We start from the raw sequence: 18,223 nt of genomic DNA, 5'->3' as shown, positions 1-18,223 counted from the left end.
GCATTGTCCCTGAGTTTCTTTTGTTCAAGGTTAGAGCTCTACTACTTGAGCCAAAGCACCACTTCCAGCTTTTTTCTGTGTATGTGGTACTGAAGGATCAAACCCAAGCTTCATGCATGCAAGGCAAGCACTCTACCACTAAGCCACAACCCAGGCCAAATTTTTCTTTTTCTTTCTTTCTTTTTTACTCTTTTATTACATTATCAATTTTATGTTATCAGTTATATTGTTTTCTGTAGCAATCAATGATATGTTAGGTTTTAGAGAAAAAAAAAAATGTGTGTAGGATCTGCTTAATAGTACAATACTATAAACCAGATTGTATTATTCCTCAAAACGTGTGTTAATAAAAATGAGCATTTTTATACGTTCCTATAATATGTGTACCACTTTATTTGTGATTAAGTGGGTAAGTTTTTAAATTAAAAATTTTGAGTTACCTTTTTTTCTAAGAGAAATATACAACACTTTATTCTTCTGCTTTTGTGTGTGTGTGTGTGTGTGCGTGTGTGTGTGTGTGTGTGTGTGTGTGTGTGTGTGTCTGTCTGTCTTTTTGACCTTTAGGTGACACTAAGGCCTCACATTTATTCAACTTGCTTGGCTGATGCTTTGTCATTGAGCCATACTATTAGCCTGGCTTTTTGCTGCTCAATTTAGAGATGGAAACTCTCCAATTTTTCTGAACTGGTTGGATTTAAACCGTGGTACTCCAGAGTACTCCAGAGTAGCGAGGATTTCAGGCTAAACAACTATTGCCAGTTCTTTTGTTTTCTTTTTCTTGGTTCTCCAAAAAATACTTATTTTTGTACACAAGGGTTTCACTGTGAAGCTTCTATATGTGCTTACAATGTGCAGCAATCAAATCCTACCTCTGCCACGGCTGGCCCTCCCCGCATCCCCTGTAGATAACCTACCTGATTGTGTTCTAAATTAAATTTAAACTGAGAATATAGGAACTTAAATATAGGTGTAGTGGAAAATCAGTTTTGGAGACAAATATTTTTGGGGGAAAGGCATGAAGTTATTTGTTATTTATAACTTAATTTTATCTTGTTGTTGAATTGAATTTTGATGAAGAGAATCATGATTACTCTTAACAGGCCTCCATCAAACATGTTTGTATGAATTGTTGGGATATTTCATCTTTATATATACACATAATATTGTCATATAAAAGAATTTGCAAAGATGCCTTTCTCTGTGAAATTGGAATTCAAGTAGGCATATCAAAACATAGAAAAAACAGACTTAATATACTCTTTTATTCACTGCTAATGTGATTCTAGGATTCTCAGTATGGCTATCATCATCATCATCATTAAGAACTACTTATTATGTGACCATTTGCTCTTAATTCAATCTGCTATAACTGTTGGAACCCATGGATTCCATTTGATATAATTACTGGTGGACACCTTCCCAATTAGATGATGCACACATTTCCTGCAAGGAAGCTACAGGAAATAAACAAATAAAATATAAAGCTATATGTAATATTTTCTCAGCTTTCTTTACTGGATAATCAGAAAACATGAAATGGTATTTTCCTCAGTGATGCATTAATCAAATCATGTTTTCTTCTTGCTTCCCCAGTTAAGAGTTGTCTAGATATCTAAAATATATATGCTACAAATGGACTTAATGTGTCAGTAGTGGGTGACAGTGGTTTATTCTCCTTATCAAGGATAATACTAAAAGAGTGTATGTATGCAAGGTATTAGCTAATTGAGTGACAGAAAAGTAATGCAACAAAAGGAAAATATCATGCTATATTTGCTCTAGAAATGAAATAACTACTTCCCCAAAGGTATGTCAATGACTCTTTTGTGGAGCTTCATGTATCCTTAGCCCTTCTTTGTGAGAATTCTCTTAAACTAATGATATTATTAATGTTTTTCAAAAATGTCTCACACATAGGTTTGTAAATTTTCTCTCATGATGACATTTTCTGAGAAATCTTTCACTTTCAGGAAACAAAAAGGATAATTTGTATTTTATTGTACATTTATATTTATTTAATTGTATAAATGTCTAGGGCTTGGATATTTTGACAGGTCCTTTAGAATTATAATTTGACATTTATTTTAAGTACTATTCTCTTTTCTTAGATTAGGATAAGCTGTCCAATAATGCATTCAATGATGTAGAGGATTAAAAGACACCAGAATGTTTTCCTATTATCTGAGTATATTAGTGCCATAAATAACACAAATGCACTTGTTGACAAATAATATAAGTTTCAAAAGTGTCTCCTGTGTATAATACTCCAGTGGCATTTAAACTACAGCAGTAAATACTGATAAGACCCAACAGTAACACAAATAAACAATTTAAGGAATTATCTCTAACCTGGAGAATTCTATTGATGCCTCTTTGACCCATCTGTCCAGGATATTCAGGTTATTCCAGGTATGTTTGTGTGTGTGTGTGTGTGTGTGTGTGTGTGTGTGTGTGTGTGTGTTTATGTGTATGCCTGATGGATCTTGAACTCAGGGCCTGAGTACTATCCCTGAACTTGTTTATTCAAGGCTAGTACTCTACCACTAGAGCCACAATTTTAATAACAGCATTTTGGTGCTTAATTGAAGATAAGCATCTCATGGACTTTTTTGCCTGGGCAGGCTCTGAATTCCTCAGATCTCAGCCTCCTGAGTAGCTAGGATTACAGGAGTGAGCCTGCTGCTCCAGAGTAAATCTTTTACGTAAGCTTATATTTGGTTTATGCTCTAAAATCTTCAATATTTCTGCATTATATTTGTAGGGTACTTTAAGTTAAAATGCAAATGAATTAGGTATTATGTTTGATAAAGTTCATGATTAAAATTGTTAAGCAATATCTTTATTTAACAGGCAACAGAAGTAATGTGTAGTCCAAGTAACATTTATGTAACAGAAAACAGGAAGGTGATTATTATGTTAAAGGTGTCATTAAGACAGCATATAATTGTGTTTTGTTTTCATCTAGTCAGTCACTCATGTCTTTGTGTTAGGCATTTTTTTTCCACATTTGGAATGTAACACACAAAGCTAGTCAAGTCCTTAAACTCCAAAAACATGTACATTAGTGTAAGAAAATAGTAACAAATAAGTTTAAGACACCAAGACCATAATAATTATTTCTAACTTTCTTGTAAACAAATAAACAAATGAACAAAAAATGTGACCTCTTCTGTGGCCCATTGTTAGACCTCATTGACGCTCAAAAAGAACCTAGCATATTCTCTCTCCAAAATACTTTATTGTCAGTTATAGAAGAAAATGTGATACTGTTGAATCTAAGAGAGATACTGTATTTCCCTGTCTAGAACTCATTTTCATGACTATATAATAATTTCACAAAAATGATAAACATATTACATGTAAGCCAAAAAAAAAAAAAGAATTCAATTCCATTCAAATGAGTGACTCCTAGCTAAGAAATATAAGTCCTTACCAGAAATAATTGTGATTTAAAATTTCACTAGCTAGCTTTCAAAATCTGCATTTGGTATGAAATAATCCTCATTTTAAACTTAAATGTCTTTATGCGCATTAATGAAAATAAAATAATGAATAGTGTTAAAATAGTGTTGAAATAGTTTTAAGAAGTGGTGCATGTGCAGAAGAGAGAGGGATGGAGGAGTTGAATTTAATTAGCACTTATAGAAATATAACAATAACTGTCCTTTATACAACTAATATAGTCTAATCATCTGTGGATATGCTTAGGGAAATATAACAATGCAATCGCCTTTATGTCACTAATATAGGCTAATATAAACCTTAACATAATAATTTTCATATTTAAGTACTGAGCAAATCTATAAATATATTATATTTTATAGATAGAATGATGTGTCTTTCTGAGACTCATGTGCTGAAGTCTAATTGATCCCAAGTGTGATGGTGTTTGGGAGAAGGGTGCTTGTGATAGGTTATTGCTATGGAAAATGGAATCATAGCACCAGGGGAAGATAGTTGCCCTTTACTTCCATGAGCAGCTATAGTGAAGAGATGACCATCTACGAGCTGAGCACTGAGCCCTCATCCTACAGTGAGTCTTCTAGAGGAGTAATCTAGGACTTTCCAGCTCCTAAATTGTGAGGAATGAGTTTATTACATTTGTAAGATACCTGGACTCTGACATTTTGCTTTCAACCAAAACACACTAAGGCATCGTAATGCATTTAAATCAACATGCTTAGTATCTCTTTCACAGTAAAATAAAATTCAAACTAAAACTGAATTCCCTACCAAAAATACATTTATTTTTCTTTATGCTTAAAATAAGGAAGATACCAACATAATATTATCTCTATCTGAACAACAAGAATAGTTGGATAAACTGTACAGTGCATGGGGGCGGTAGGGAAATGGAGAGGAGGGAGGTGGGGAAAAATGACGAAGGAGGTCCCAAATTGGATATGCATGAAACTGTAACCCCTCTGTACATCACTTTATTAGTAATGAGAAAAATAATAGTTGTATAACTTACAAATAGTTAATAGAAATAATTATAATACAAATATAATATAAAAGTTAAAATTGTTAATACAAAGTTGACCCATATGATAATTGAGAACACAGAAATTTGAAGCAATTGGAAATGAAAAACAAATAAAAAAGCCTTCCATGAGAGTAAAAAGATTCATAGCAATTGTAATCATAGATGGAGAAATGGAAGATTAAGAAAGCAGCTATAGTCAAGGATAAGAATGAATTGGTTAAAATTTTATGAATATCATAGCAAAATGGCAGAGAATACGGAGCAGCCTCAACTATAAAGGGCCTCTGATTCCATCCACACCTTCATATATCATTCCTATATATCTACATATTGGCATCATTGATTTGGAGCAGAGAATGAGGAATGAGAGAAAAGTTCCAGAACTGCCTGTCATACAAGGTCTACTGATGTCAGAAAGATGAACAAGAGAACTCAGCAAATCTCCTATGGGCCACTACAGGCCTCACTGAAGACTAGGCAGTAGTTGTTCATTATCCATTTGGAAAAAGGTAAAGATTTTGACACAAAATCATCTATAGATGCTCTGGACCTTCACTGTACACATTTCAAAACTCTCACAACAATGTTTTCAGGAAAAGCATCATAGAGGTAACTCTGAGACAAAGCACTGAAACCCTAGGAAAAAAATCAAGAAAGACCTAGAATTCTAAAGGTACAGGTGAACAATGAAAATAAGCCCCTTGGAAGCTAGCTATAACTGAAAAAAAAATATTTCTGGCAGTTTAGAACATTAGTGCTGGAGTGTAAAATTCAGGACAATTGCTATATCCCCCCTAGAACACCAGTACTAGCACAAATTAAAGATGAGATCGAGCACTCAAATATTGAAAGTGAATAATAAACTAAATCTAACTAATGTTAAGGCTGAAACAGCTAAATAAAGGATAGAGAAACTTGAACACTAGACTAAGTTCATAGAAGCAGTGTCCCTCTCACCCCTTCAGAAATAAAAATGTTGTAACTATTATGGTTTTTTTGGAGTGATATCCAGCATAAAGTCAAAATAAAAAAATGTGTGAACAATAAATATAACTTACCTTTAACAGCAAAATCACTCAATGAAAGAAGACCTAGTGATGTTGCAAATATTTCTTCCTTCTGATAAATTTCAGATTTAGTTTGCTAATCTCTTCCAAAAAAGCCTTTACATTTGAAATGGGAATATTGATAAGAATAAAAATATACATATATCTGGAAAGTAAAATAGTATTAAAATAATTATTTTATCACTAGGAATTTGATACATTGCATAATACTTTGGAATATTAACAAAATTAAAACTAAAAAATGTTTGTTTTGGGGGCTGGGAATGTGGCTTAGCAGTAGAATGCTTACCTATCATGCATGAAGTCTCAGGTTCGATTCCTCAGCACCACATAAACAGAAAAGTCTGGTGGTGTTATGGCTCAAGTGGTAGAGTTCTAGCCTTGGGAAAAAGAAGCCAGTAACATTGCTCAGGCCCTGAGTTCAATCCCCAGGACTAGCAAAAAAAAAAGTTTGTTTTCTGGCACAATGGAACAATGCATATGTATATAAAAATTTTATTCAGCAAAAGCATTACTAACATATGAATTAAATAACAATGTTTTCCTGGTGTCTTTACTTCATTGGAAAAACTTAAAATTTCATGTAATATAAATTTTTATGTCTACTTAATATATTATAATATCAAATGATATAATTTTATCAGGACTAAGGATTATATTATATTTTGGGGGTTTATGTTTTTCACATGAAATTTTCTGTCTCAGGTCATTCTCTATATTTTATACTTCTCTATATAAGCTTGAAACTTAGGGCACACACACATAAAAGCACATATATCCATATGCATATGCACATATTGTAAATACATATATGTAGTATATGTATATATAAATGCATATATATATGAATTTCCAATGTGTATATAAAGTATATAAAGTATAAATACATAAAGTATACTCATAAAGTATACTCATAAAGTATATATACATATATACATATATGTATATGTAATATATACATATATACTCATAAAATATATATACATTGGTGTGTACATATACTCATATATAGAGAATATATGTATATACATATAAGCCATATTGCTATTTTATTTTTTATAGAAATAGGTTCAAACACACAGTTCATCAAACCACATGTTAATATATTTTTCACTCTTACTGCTACTAGACTAAAGCTCCATAAGGGAGGCAAAGGGAGAGAAGCATTTCTGTATTCCCTGAAAAATTCTCAACAACTAAAACAACATGAAAGCATGTACTACAAATTAAGCCAATAAGCTTTAAACAAATCCCTGAAAAACTCTCTACTTCATCAAAGTCAAGTAATCAAATGTCTCATATTTTTCTATCCTTCTCCTTATATTTTCCTCCTTCCTCTCTCTCTCTCACTCTCACTATCCGTACCTTTCTGCATATTTATCTGTAAAAGATGTTATTTTATGAAACTTCATTATTAATAAAATAATTGAGTCATCTGATCATTAGATCTTCTTATTAAATGCTGTTTTAGAAGGTAAATGTTCAATTGTGTTTTCTAATAATTCCCTTACATGTACTTTTTGCTTTCTATAAATCTTACTTCATACACCACTGAACTGAGTCATAGATTCAAGTGAAAGGATTTGGGTGAAAAGTAGAACAATTTTGACATATAGAAATTAGGAATCTTGAAAATAATTACAACAGTGATATAACAGTCATTTCAATAACATGGAGTTCATTTCACTTAGCATCATCTTATGTGTTCATAAGGGCATAGCTTCTATTGTTGATGATCCTGTTGTATCCCCTTCTGTGGTTGTACCTGCACTATCACTGCATCTTACCTGAGTACTTTGGAAAATGTGTATACTGGTATTAAAATTAGGAAAGTAAAAGGGAATACCTAAATTGAGAGACACAGGATAAAAAGACAAATGACTACAAAAGCAATGCTTGTAAAACTGTTTGGTGTAAATCAACTGAACAACTCATGGGGGGAGAGGGAATGGGGAAGGGGGAAGGAGGAATGAGGGAGGAGGAAACAAACAGTATAAGAAATGTATCCAATGCCTAACATATGAAGTTGTAACCTCTCTGTACATCAATTTGACAATGAAAAAATAAAATTAAAATATCATCTAAAAAAAAGAAATTAGGATTCTTCTCCAATTTTCCATTTATTTTAATAACCATTTTAAGTAGTTGCAGAAAAACCATTTAACTATATTTTGTAATTTAGAAGCTCTTGAATATGAAAATCCACAGATATCAGAGCAGGAAGTTAATTCATTATTTATTTGGTCCTGGATATTATTTTGTGGTTAATGAAATGCAGCAATGAACTAGCTAGAAACATGAGAAGAGGAAATCTATCAATAAAACACATTGCTTACAAACAAAGTCATTTGTCTATATAATAAATAAGTATTTTCCAGTATGGTGAAAACCCAGATGGCAAAGTTTCCCATTTATGGGCAATTATAAAAGATAAGGTAATGTTTTAAATATTCCTAATTTTTACTTTAATAATTTTCGCAAGCCTTTAGAAACTTTGCAGTTTTTCTGTGGTTTGTCGTTTTCCAAAAGAATAAGGCCAATGAGATGTACATAATTTATATTAGCGTTCCTCTCAGAAATGAGAAAATGATATGAAAATACACATGCATACATGCAATGTGCACACATACACACAGATACACACACACTTACATTTCATTAGAAATTAGCTGAGTGTTGGTGGCTAATGCCTGTAATACTAGCTACTCAGGCAGCTGAAATCTACAGAACTGAGATTCAAAGCTAACCCTAGAAGAAAAGTCCACAAGATTACATCTCCAAAATAACCATTTAAAAAGCAAGATTGGAGGGCTGGGGATATGGCCTAGTGGCAAGAACGCTTGCCTCGTATACATGAAGCCCTGGGTTCAATTCCCCAGCACCACATATATAGAAAATGGCCAGAAGTGGTGCTGTGGCTCAAGTGGCAGAGTGCTAGCCTTGAGCAAAAAGAAGCCAGGGACAGTGCTCAGGCCCTGAGTCCAAGCCCCAGAACTGGCCAAAAAAAAAAAAAAAAAAAAAAAAGCAAGATTGGAGGTGTGGCTCAAGGGTAGGTTGTCAGCCTAGCAATACTAGGCAGAAAATTTCATGAGATTCCATCTCAATGGAAGAAGTTTGATGTAATGTGTGCATTGTCATCCAAGCTACAATAGGAAGCAAAATATAGGTGGAATATAGTCCAAGAACATGACAGGACAGAAAGTGAATCATTATTTCAAAATTAACCAATGCAAGCATAAAAAAGGTTGGATTTGTAACTCATTGAAAGAGCATTTGGCTAGCAATTGTGAGGCTCTGATTTTAAGCTTCAGTGTTACTGAGAGAGAAAGACAGAGGTCTAGAGAGGCAGAGATAGATAGAGCATTAGACATCAAAATTTATTTTTAAATTATAGGATATCTTTAAGGATGTGAATGATATGAGCATGGTTACATATATAAACATTAACAGAAATGAGAAATCAGCTTCATGTTTGGATATTTTGAAAGGCAAGGACTATTTACCATGTGTGAGAGTTGGTAAACTACAGAGAAAGATCCAAGTGTTCACAAGACCAGAGGGAAACATATTTATCATCCAGTCCCTGAGCTTCAGTAGGAGTTAATTTAATGGTGAGCTGAAGTGTTTTAAGATAACGGAGAGATCCCAAATATGGGAGATGTATTCAAGATTAAACTGAAAGGTTTTAGTTATACCTGTGGATATATTTGGTGAGGGAAGAGTCAATGTTTCCTCCCTTAAGAAACTAGTTGGACTGTGGAACTCATCATTAATGTCAAAAAATCTTGGGACAATGAGGAAAATATGTTAGCATTCAAAGTAGATTGAATTCATTGACTATGGAAATAGCTCTTTGGTCAGCAGAAGTTAGAAGATTTCAATACTGTAGAGCCACATCTGATCTTGGCATAAATGTTGGTATTCATCAAAAAGAGAGTGGAAATTATTGAGAATTTGTGAGATAATTTATTGACAATGAAAAACATTGCCTAGAACAGAATTCTAACAATCAACAGACTATGAGTGACAGTACAGCTTAGACTTGACTATGTTACTGAAGAAGATTTTTAAAAAATTAAAAAACAATCAAAAGAATATGTTGTAGTAGCAGCCAGGTCATAGAGATCAACTAATTCAAATTTCCCCAAGGAATTCAAAATTTCAATATTTAAAGTTGAAAGAATCAAGAGGTTTGGAGAGATATAAAGGATGAACAATTCAGAGATTTAATGTACAGCAAGAGGACAATAGATAAAATATTATAGTATAGCTTGGATTTCTACTAAATGAAATAGTTTCTTCTGTTATACACACAAAGTCAAAGTAAATGAGTAACCATCTGAGGCAATGGGTATGGCCAATTCTTTATAAAAGGATTTTGGATAATTTACTCATATTCTACAATATCATATTATATGTCTAAAATGTACCCAATGAAATTTATGTTAAAAATGAGAGCTTCAGATCAAGATGGAGGTGAAGCAATAGTGAATCACCCTAGTTCTCTCTAATCAATTTACCCCAAGACAACAACAAAAAGAAAATATAAACAAATAATGGCAAGAACTATTAAGAACTTATACCTAACACACACAAAGACAGAAAACTTCAATGTGCCTTCAATCCCTCCCCAATCCTGTGCCTACAGCATGGCTATGTTGCATGCTATGCTGTGGCTGCCCAGGACCAAAACCACTGCACACAGTGAAACAGACAGGCAACATTGGACCGTGGCCTCCAGATGCAGAAAATTATTACAGTGCTGAGACCAAACCAACATACACTGTGACACAGATTCCAAAATAAGACCACCATATCCAGAGGTAGAAAGCTTTCACAGTGCTACCCTTCAACCCAGAACCAATGCCAATAAGTGTCCTATCCTGCAAGGGATCCCTCTCAGGTGACCAGAAGTGGTAGTGACCCAGGATGCTTGTCCAGACCCCTTCCTCCTGCCCAATAAGGGACACCATACGTCAAGAGGGTCAGAGCCCTTCCTAAGTCTCCCTTGTCATCTGTTTCCACAGGAAGACCACTGGGCCTTAGGACCATACATCTTCCATAGTTCTCTATGCCAGTGGAAAAAAAATCTAATTTACTAAAAGCTAGTGGGACAATCTCCCTGAACCTGGTGGGAGCATGTCATTTCTGAACCTCACACTCATCTATGAGATTTGAATGTATCCTTGCCAGCACCCACCCTAGGTTGGGCGGAGTGCCCACCAACCTGAGGAGAACTAGACATCCCAGAAGTTGATGCGTGTCAGCGAAACTAGTGTGAGTTAGCCTGGGGCCAAGACATGGCCAATCACCTGCCATCCATTGGGCATGAGCCAGCCTGGGTCAAAGTACATGCCAAACCACTGGGTGTGAGGGAGCCAACCCAGGGTCCAGAGCCCATCAGTTCATGGCCATAGTCCCTTGCCTCATAAGAAGTAGAGGTCAGTCCAGACTGACAAGGTACCAGCCTGGGATTTGAGTGGGGACAATTTGTTTCAGCACCCTGTGGGGGCCTACACTCTCTTCAGCCCACAACATCCCAATTCAGGATTCAGGTGGGGACAACTTCCCCCTAAAGCATAGTGGGACTCTGCGCCATCCTCCCCCAGGACTCAAAAGATATATTGGCCAGGGTCCTGGAATGCTGCTCCTGGCCCCTCTGAAACCATATGCCACTCTAGGACTCAGACCAGATAGAATCTTTCCCTACCACTAGAAGGAATCTGCTTACCCCAGACAGAAAAATGGAACAAGATACTAGACTTCTGTGTACCACATAATGGAAACAAACAACTGTGTCTAAAACTAGGCCTGAACCCCAGTCTGACCCTCATTCCACAGAGCCCCCCAAATTAACTAGAACACATTATACTACATCACCCAGAGGTGAAGTTTGCCAAACGGCAAAGTCTCAGAAATTTATTCAGCAAATCATACCCCACTACCACAGTTCACCAAAACCTGAATGATCTCCACAGTCCCTGAATCCCGACATGTAAATCACATTGACGATTACAAGATTCATGCACAATCAAGACAACAAACCAAATCCAAAGTACAACAACAATCCAGGAAAGGATTCCATTAAGAGTGAAGGAAAGGGCTGGGGATATAGCCTAGTGGCAAGAGTGCCTGCCTTGTATACACGAGGCCCTAGGTTCGATTCCCCAGCACCACATATACAGAAAACGGCCAGAAGCGGCGCTGTGGCTCAAGTGGCAGAGTGCTAGCCTTGAGCGGGAAGAAGCCAGGGACAGTGCTCAGGCCCTGAGTCCAAGGCCCAGGACTGGCCAAAAAAAAAAAAGAGTGAAGGAAAAGAGATGCAGGACAAAAGCACTATCAAAGAAATGATAAGAAAATGGCTGACAAAATAATAGGGGATATCCAAAAACAAATAGAAGATTTCAAGGAAGAAATGACAAAGGACATCTTATCACTCAAAAAGATATATAGAGAAAAACAGAAACATTTCACACCTCACATGAATAATCAGAAGACACAATGTTGGAAATTAACTTTACAACTTTGGGGAGGAATGTGGAGGCAAGTGGGAGAAAAACAAGTGAGAGGGAAACAATGTTTGACAAGAAATATTCACATCACCTTACTTACGTAACTGTAACACCTCTGTATATCATCTTTACAATTAAATAAATTATGTAAAAAAAGATGAAAGTAACACAATGAAAGCTGACCTCAATAAAGAATTTGGAAGCAGAAAAGGTTCAATTTCCCTATTGCAAACTGCATTGGGATGCCTGGGCAACAAAATAAGTGAAATGGAAAAAAAGAAACAAAGAGTTAAGGATACAACAGAGGAATTAAAACAAAAAAATCAAAGGCATGGAAAAAAATATTTAGTACATTCCAAAGGGGAATCCAAAAATTGCTAGACTCAGCCAAAAGATCATATTTATGCATAGTTGGGATTGATGAGCAGAAAACATTAAATACTGTATGAATTGAAACCTACTCAATAAGCTAATAACAGAAAACTTTTCCAATCTGAAGACAGAATACATCATTAACCTGGCAGAGACATATAGAACTTTCAGCATGCAGGATCCACGAAGTACTCCTAGACACATCATAGTGAAAATACTCTATTAAAAAAAAATGAGGAAATAATTTTAAATTCAGCAAAATCAAAGAAGTAGCATACAGTACAAAGAAGAATCACAGAAGATCTCTGCACATAAACTCTCAATGCAAGGAAAGTCTGAAATAGTACATTTTACATCCTGAATATCAACAACTACCAACCCAAACTTGCGGACCAAGCGACACTATCATTTGCAATTGGTAGTGAATATAAAACCTTCCATGACAAACGAAAGCTACTGGAATTCATAAACACTAAACCAGAAAGGAAGCATACCTAAAAGGAAGCATACAAGATGAAGAAAAAACAAAGTCAAGGAAATACAAACATCACTAGAAGATAGTTTTCTAAGCACAAGAAGATAAAAGAAGCAAAACACAGAAAATTAAAAAAAATGGCATGACACATAACACATCCCTCCATAAAAACCTTAAATATAAAGAATCCAATTCCTCAATCAAAAGAAGTAGAGTAGCAGAATAGACCAAAAAACAAGATCCATGCTTTTGTTGTCTCCAAGAGACCCATTTCAGTGTTGATGTTATAAACAAATTCTTATTGAAGGGACGGAAAAAAGATATTTCATGTAAATGAATTCTGTTAGAAGGTAGGAGTAGTCATATTGTTACCTGATAAAATAGATTTTTTACTACAATCCACATGAAGGGACAAGGATGGTCATTACATACTAATAAAGAGTACAATACATGAAAAGGAAATCACAGTGGTCAATATCTATGCGCCAAACTATGGTGCACCTAAATACATTAAATGAACACTTACTTTCAGAATAGGACAGACTCCCACACATTAATACTGGGAGATTTTAATACTCTGCTCTTTCCAAAGAACAAGACAACCAAACAAAAGATAAGCAAAGAAGCCTCTGAAGTAAATGATATCATAACCTAAATGGACTTAACAAATTTTCCAAGTATTCCACCCAACAATGACCCTATTCACATTTTTTTCAGCAGCCCATGGAACATTCTCTAAAATTGTTCATTTCATGGTACACACAAAGAACCTAAACAAATATTAGAGATCTGAAATAACTCTTTGCAACTTATCTGACCATAGTTCTCAACAAAAAAACATATTGCAGAAAACACTTAAGCACATGGTGACTGAATAACACTAATGTGGTTCATAGAAGAAATTAAAAGAAAGTTCTGACAATTCAATGAAAATGGAAACAGGTCACAATGGAACCTCTGGGAGATAGCAAAAGCAATACTGAGGGGGAAGTTCATAGCTGTAAGTGCACACATGAAGAAGACACAAACAGCTCAAGTAAATCACCTCATGATGCAACTAAAACAGCTGTAAAACAAGAGCAAACCAAACCCAAAATTACTAAGTGGAGAGAGATAGCAATTATTAAAGCATAAATTAAGGAAAGAAAGACTAAAAAAACTATTCATAAAATTGATGAAACAAAATATTTGCTTAAAAATAATAAAATTGACAGAACACTAGCAAGTTTGATGATGTAAAGAAGAGATGAGATGAGATTCAAATCAATAAAATCAGAAGTGCCATAGAAAACATTAAAACAAGGTCCAAGAAACCCAAATGATTATAAAGGACTACTTTCCAAACCCATACTCAAAAAAGAAGGAAAACCTTGCAGAAACAGACAAATTTCTAGAGACATATAAACTGCCTAAGGTGAACCAAGAAGACACGAACTAGTTGAATGAGATAATAACATGCAAAGAGATTGAAGAAGTTATCAGAAGTCTTCTAAAAAGGAAAAGCCCAGATCTGGATAGATTCTCTGGTGAATTCTATAAGACTTTTAAAGATAACTAAGACCAATACTCCTCACACTTTTTCATGAAACAGAAGGAACAACTCTAAACTCTTTCTGTAAAGCCAATATCACACTTATCACAAAACCAGGTAAGGTTCCAACAAAAAAGTAAAGTTCATACCAATTTCTCTGAGGAAGACAGATGCAAAACTCTTCAATAAAATACTAGCCAACAGAATCCAGAAATAAGTTAAAAAAGAAAACATATATCATGACCATAAATATATATCATGTAGGCTTCCACCTACAGATGCAAGGCTGGTTTAACAAACTGAAATTAATGAAGCAATTCACTACATCAACAGAGACAAATACAAGAGTTACATGATTATTCATGTCAGAAATTTGGAGGAAGCTAGGAATAGAAGGAACAGTCCTTAAAATAAAAGGCTATATATGACACACCCACAGACAGCATCACACTGAATGGGGGAAAACTAAAACCATTACAGGAAGAAGGCAAACATGTCCACTGTCTCCACTCCTCTTCAATATAATTGTGGAATTCCTAGCAAGATCAATAAGGAAGTAAAATAAAAGTATTCACAGAAGTAAAGAAGAAATCAAACTGTCCCTTTTTGCAGATGGCCTGATCTTATATCTGAAGGACCCAAAAAACTGCATCCCAAAGCTGATCAACCAGTTTGGCAAGGTAGCAGGATACAAAATTAATCCACAAAAATCAGTAGTCTTTCTGTATGCCAATAATGCACACACAGCGAAAACCATGAAATGATTCTACTTGAAATAGCCTTAAAAAATAAAATACCTAGGAATTAACCTAAACAAAGGCATAAAAGGTATTTCTAGTGAAAAGTATAAAAATCTGAAGAAAGAAATTAAAGAGCATACTGGCAAATGGAAAGGCTTTCCATGTTTATGGATAGGTAAAATCAGTATTGTGAAAATGGCCAAACTGCCAAAAATGATACACAAATTCAATGCAATCCCCGCCAAATTCCAATGATGTATTTTACTGAGATAGATAAAACAATCCAAAACTTCATATGGAACAGCAAATAGCCAAAGTAATTCTAGGGAACAAAAGCAATGCAGGTGGTATAAGAATATCAGATCTCAAATTCTACTACAGAGCCAGAGTAATGAAAACAGCTTTATATTGGCAAAAAAAAAAAAAAAAATAGACTCAGAGATCAATGGGATAGATTAGAAAATCCAGAAATAAAACTATACAGTTGTGGTTATATGATATTTGATACGGGAGAGAAAGGCATACAATTGCAAAAAAATAGTCTCTTCAATAATACAATAATTTGTGTTGGTAAAACTGGGCATATGCAAAAAAGTAAATGTGTGTCCCTGTTTGACACCATGAACTAACATCAACTCAAAGTGAATCAAGGACCTCAATGTCAGACCCAGAACTTTGAAACTACTGCAAGAAAGAGTAGGAGAAGCATGAGTACTTCTATGTACAGGTAGAAACTTCTTGAATATAATCCTAGGGGCACAACAGATAGGAGACAGACTTGACAAGTGGGACAACAGTAAAGTAAATGTTTCTGTGCAGCTCACTAAGGATACAGTTAACAAACTAGAAAGACAGCCAACTACCTGGGAAAAGATCTTTATCAACAATACGTCAGACAAAGGCCTAATATTTAATATATAATAGGAGCTCAAGAAACTAATCCCTCCCAAATCTAATAAACTAGCCACTAAATGAGCAAGGGAGCCAAAGAGAGATTTCTCAGTAGAGGTAAGAATGGCAAAGAAGTACATGAAGAATTTCTCATCATCCCTAGCCATATTGGAAATGCAAATCAAAACAATTTTGAGGCTCCATCTTACCCCAGTAAGAATGGTCAACATTGTAAGGTTCAAACAACAAATGTTGAAAGGGATGTGGAGAAAAAAGAACCCTACTGTACTGTTGGTGGGACTGTAAACTAGTATAACCACTCTGGAAAGCAGTTTGGAAGTTCCACTAAAAAACAAATATAGATCTTCCATATGATCCAGTCATATCATTCCTGAACATCATGAGCAGGATATGATTCAACCACCATTATCATGGTACACTATTCACAATAGCCATGATACAGAAACAGCCTAAATGCCCCACAAAATATAAGTAGATCCAAAAAAGAAGGTAAGTACAAGCAATGGAATTACACACAACCTTTTGAGAGAATAAAATAATTTCATTTACAGGGAAATGAATGGAACTAGAACAAATCAGATTAAGTGAGGTGAATGAAGTTCAGAGAGACAAATGACACATATTTTCTTTGACATGCAGAAATTAGATGTAAACTGTAATGGAATATGTTAAATCCTACAGCATTCTAGATAGTCACACAGAGTGAGACCAAAAGAGGATACCCAGGAGAGAAATACAATGGCACAATGCCTAAGTGCCTCTTCATGTTTATGTAAAATAATATACATACTGAAACAAACAGCAGGATACGAGAAACAAGAGACATTTTTTTACCCCTCCTTATTTCCTTCCTTCCTTCCTTCCTTCCTTCCTTCCTTCCTTCCTTCCTTCCTTCTTCCTTCCCTCTTTTCCTCCCTCCCTCCCTTGTTCCCTTCCTCCCTCTTTCTTTCTTCCTTTCTTAGTTTTTTGTTTTTAATGATTCTATGTTTTTTTACCTTATTTATTGTGTACTCAAGAGTACATCTTTGGAAGGGTTGGGCAGAGTGTTCAGAAGTCAAGGGAAAAGTGTGAGAAGTACAGCAGTGTAGCTCACTGGACATTGATATAAATGAACTATAAAAATCATGAATGTAGTCCGAGGGAAGTGTAGGAGAGAATGAAGGAACAGAAGACCCTGTACAAAAGAAAGATACTCGATACCTGACTTGTGTAGATGTAATAATAACTTTGTACATCACCTGTCTAATAGCAATAGAGTAAGTTATTAGCAAAATGAATTGAGTTTGGTGCTGGTGTCACATGTGTAATTTTATCTATTCAGAAGGGTGAGAGCTGTGAATCACAGTTCATACCCAGCACCCTCAGCTAAGTCCTTGAGACTCTTCAATTAACTACCAAGAAAAGCTGAAAGTGGAGCTGTGGTTCAAGTTGTGGAGTGTTAGCCTTAAGGAAAAAAGCTCAAGGACAACACTTGGGCCTTGAGTTCAAGCCCCAGGAGGAGGAAGTAGGGGGAGGAGGAGGAGTTGAGGAGGAACAGGAGGAACAGGAAGAGGAAGATGAGGAGAAAGAGGAAAGCTGTGAAGTCAGTCATTTACAAAGGTAATTAAAGTGTATTGGGAGTAGATTCAACAGCTAATTATCCATATAAGTGGAGGAAAATAAAACCTTAGAGACATTTCTCTTTAAATAGTGAGGCTAGTATCATTTATTTTTATTTTTATTTTATTAATGTGAAATTTCCTTAGGTATAATTAAGTTCTGGCTTAAGATTCATGAATCAGCTCTAGTAAAGTATAGAGAAAGTTCTCAAACAAAAATATCATGTGATAAGAGCTGCAGATAGGGAAAATATTAAGGAATGCAGCTTTTTTCTCTGTAATGAGAGAAGGGGACGATGGATGCTAAGAAGGTAACTACTACTCATATTATAGATAATGTGGTATTTTGGAAACTATAAAAATCATTTCTTTAGAGCTAGGTGTTTTGTGAATCAAAATTCTGCCATTTAAATTGGAATCAAAAGTAAAATGATTCTTTTAAAAATAAATTGCCTTTTATTGACAACTTTTTGATAACAACTCTTTTCATCATGTGAAATATCAGATTTCTTAATATTTCACAAATCAAT

This window comes from Perognathus longimembris, chromosome 9 (assembly GCF_023159225.1).
Source record: "Perognathus longimembris pacificus isolate PPM17 chromosome 9, ASM2315922v1, whole genome shotgun sequence".
In the NCBI taxonomy this organism is placed as follows: Eukaryota; Metazoa; Chordata; class Mammalia; order Rodentia; family Heteromyidae; genus Perognathus; species Perognathus longimembris.
This window is presented reverse-complemented; position numbering follows the sequence as displayed.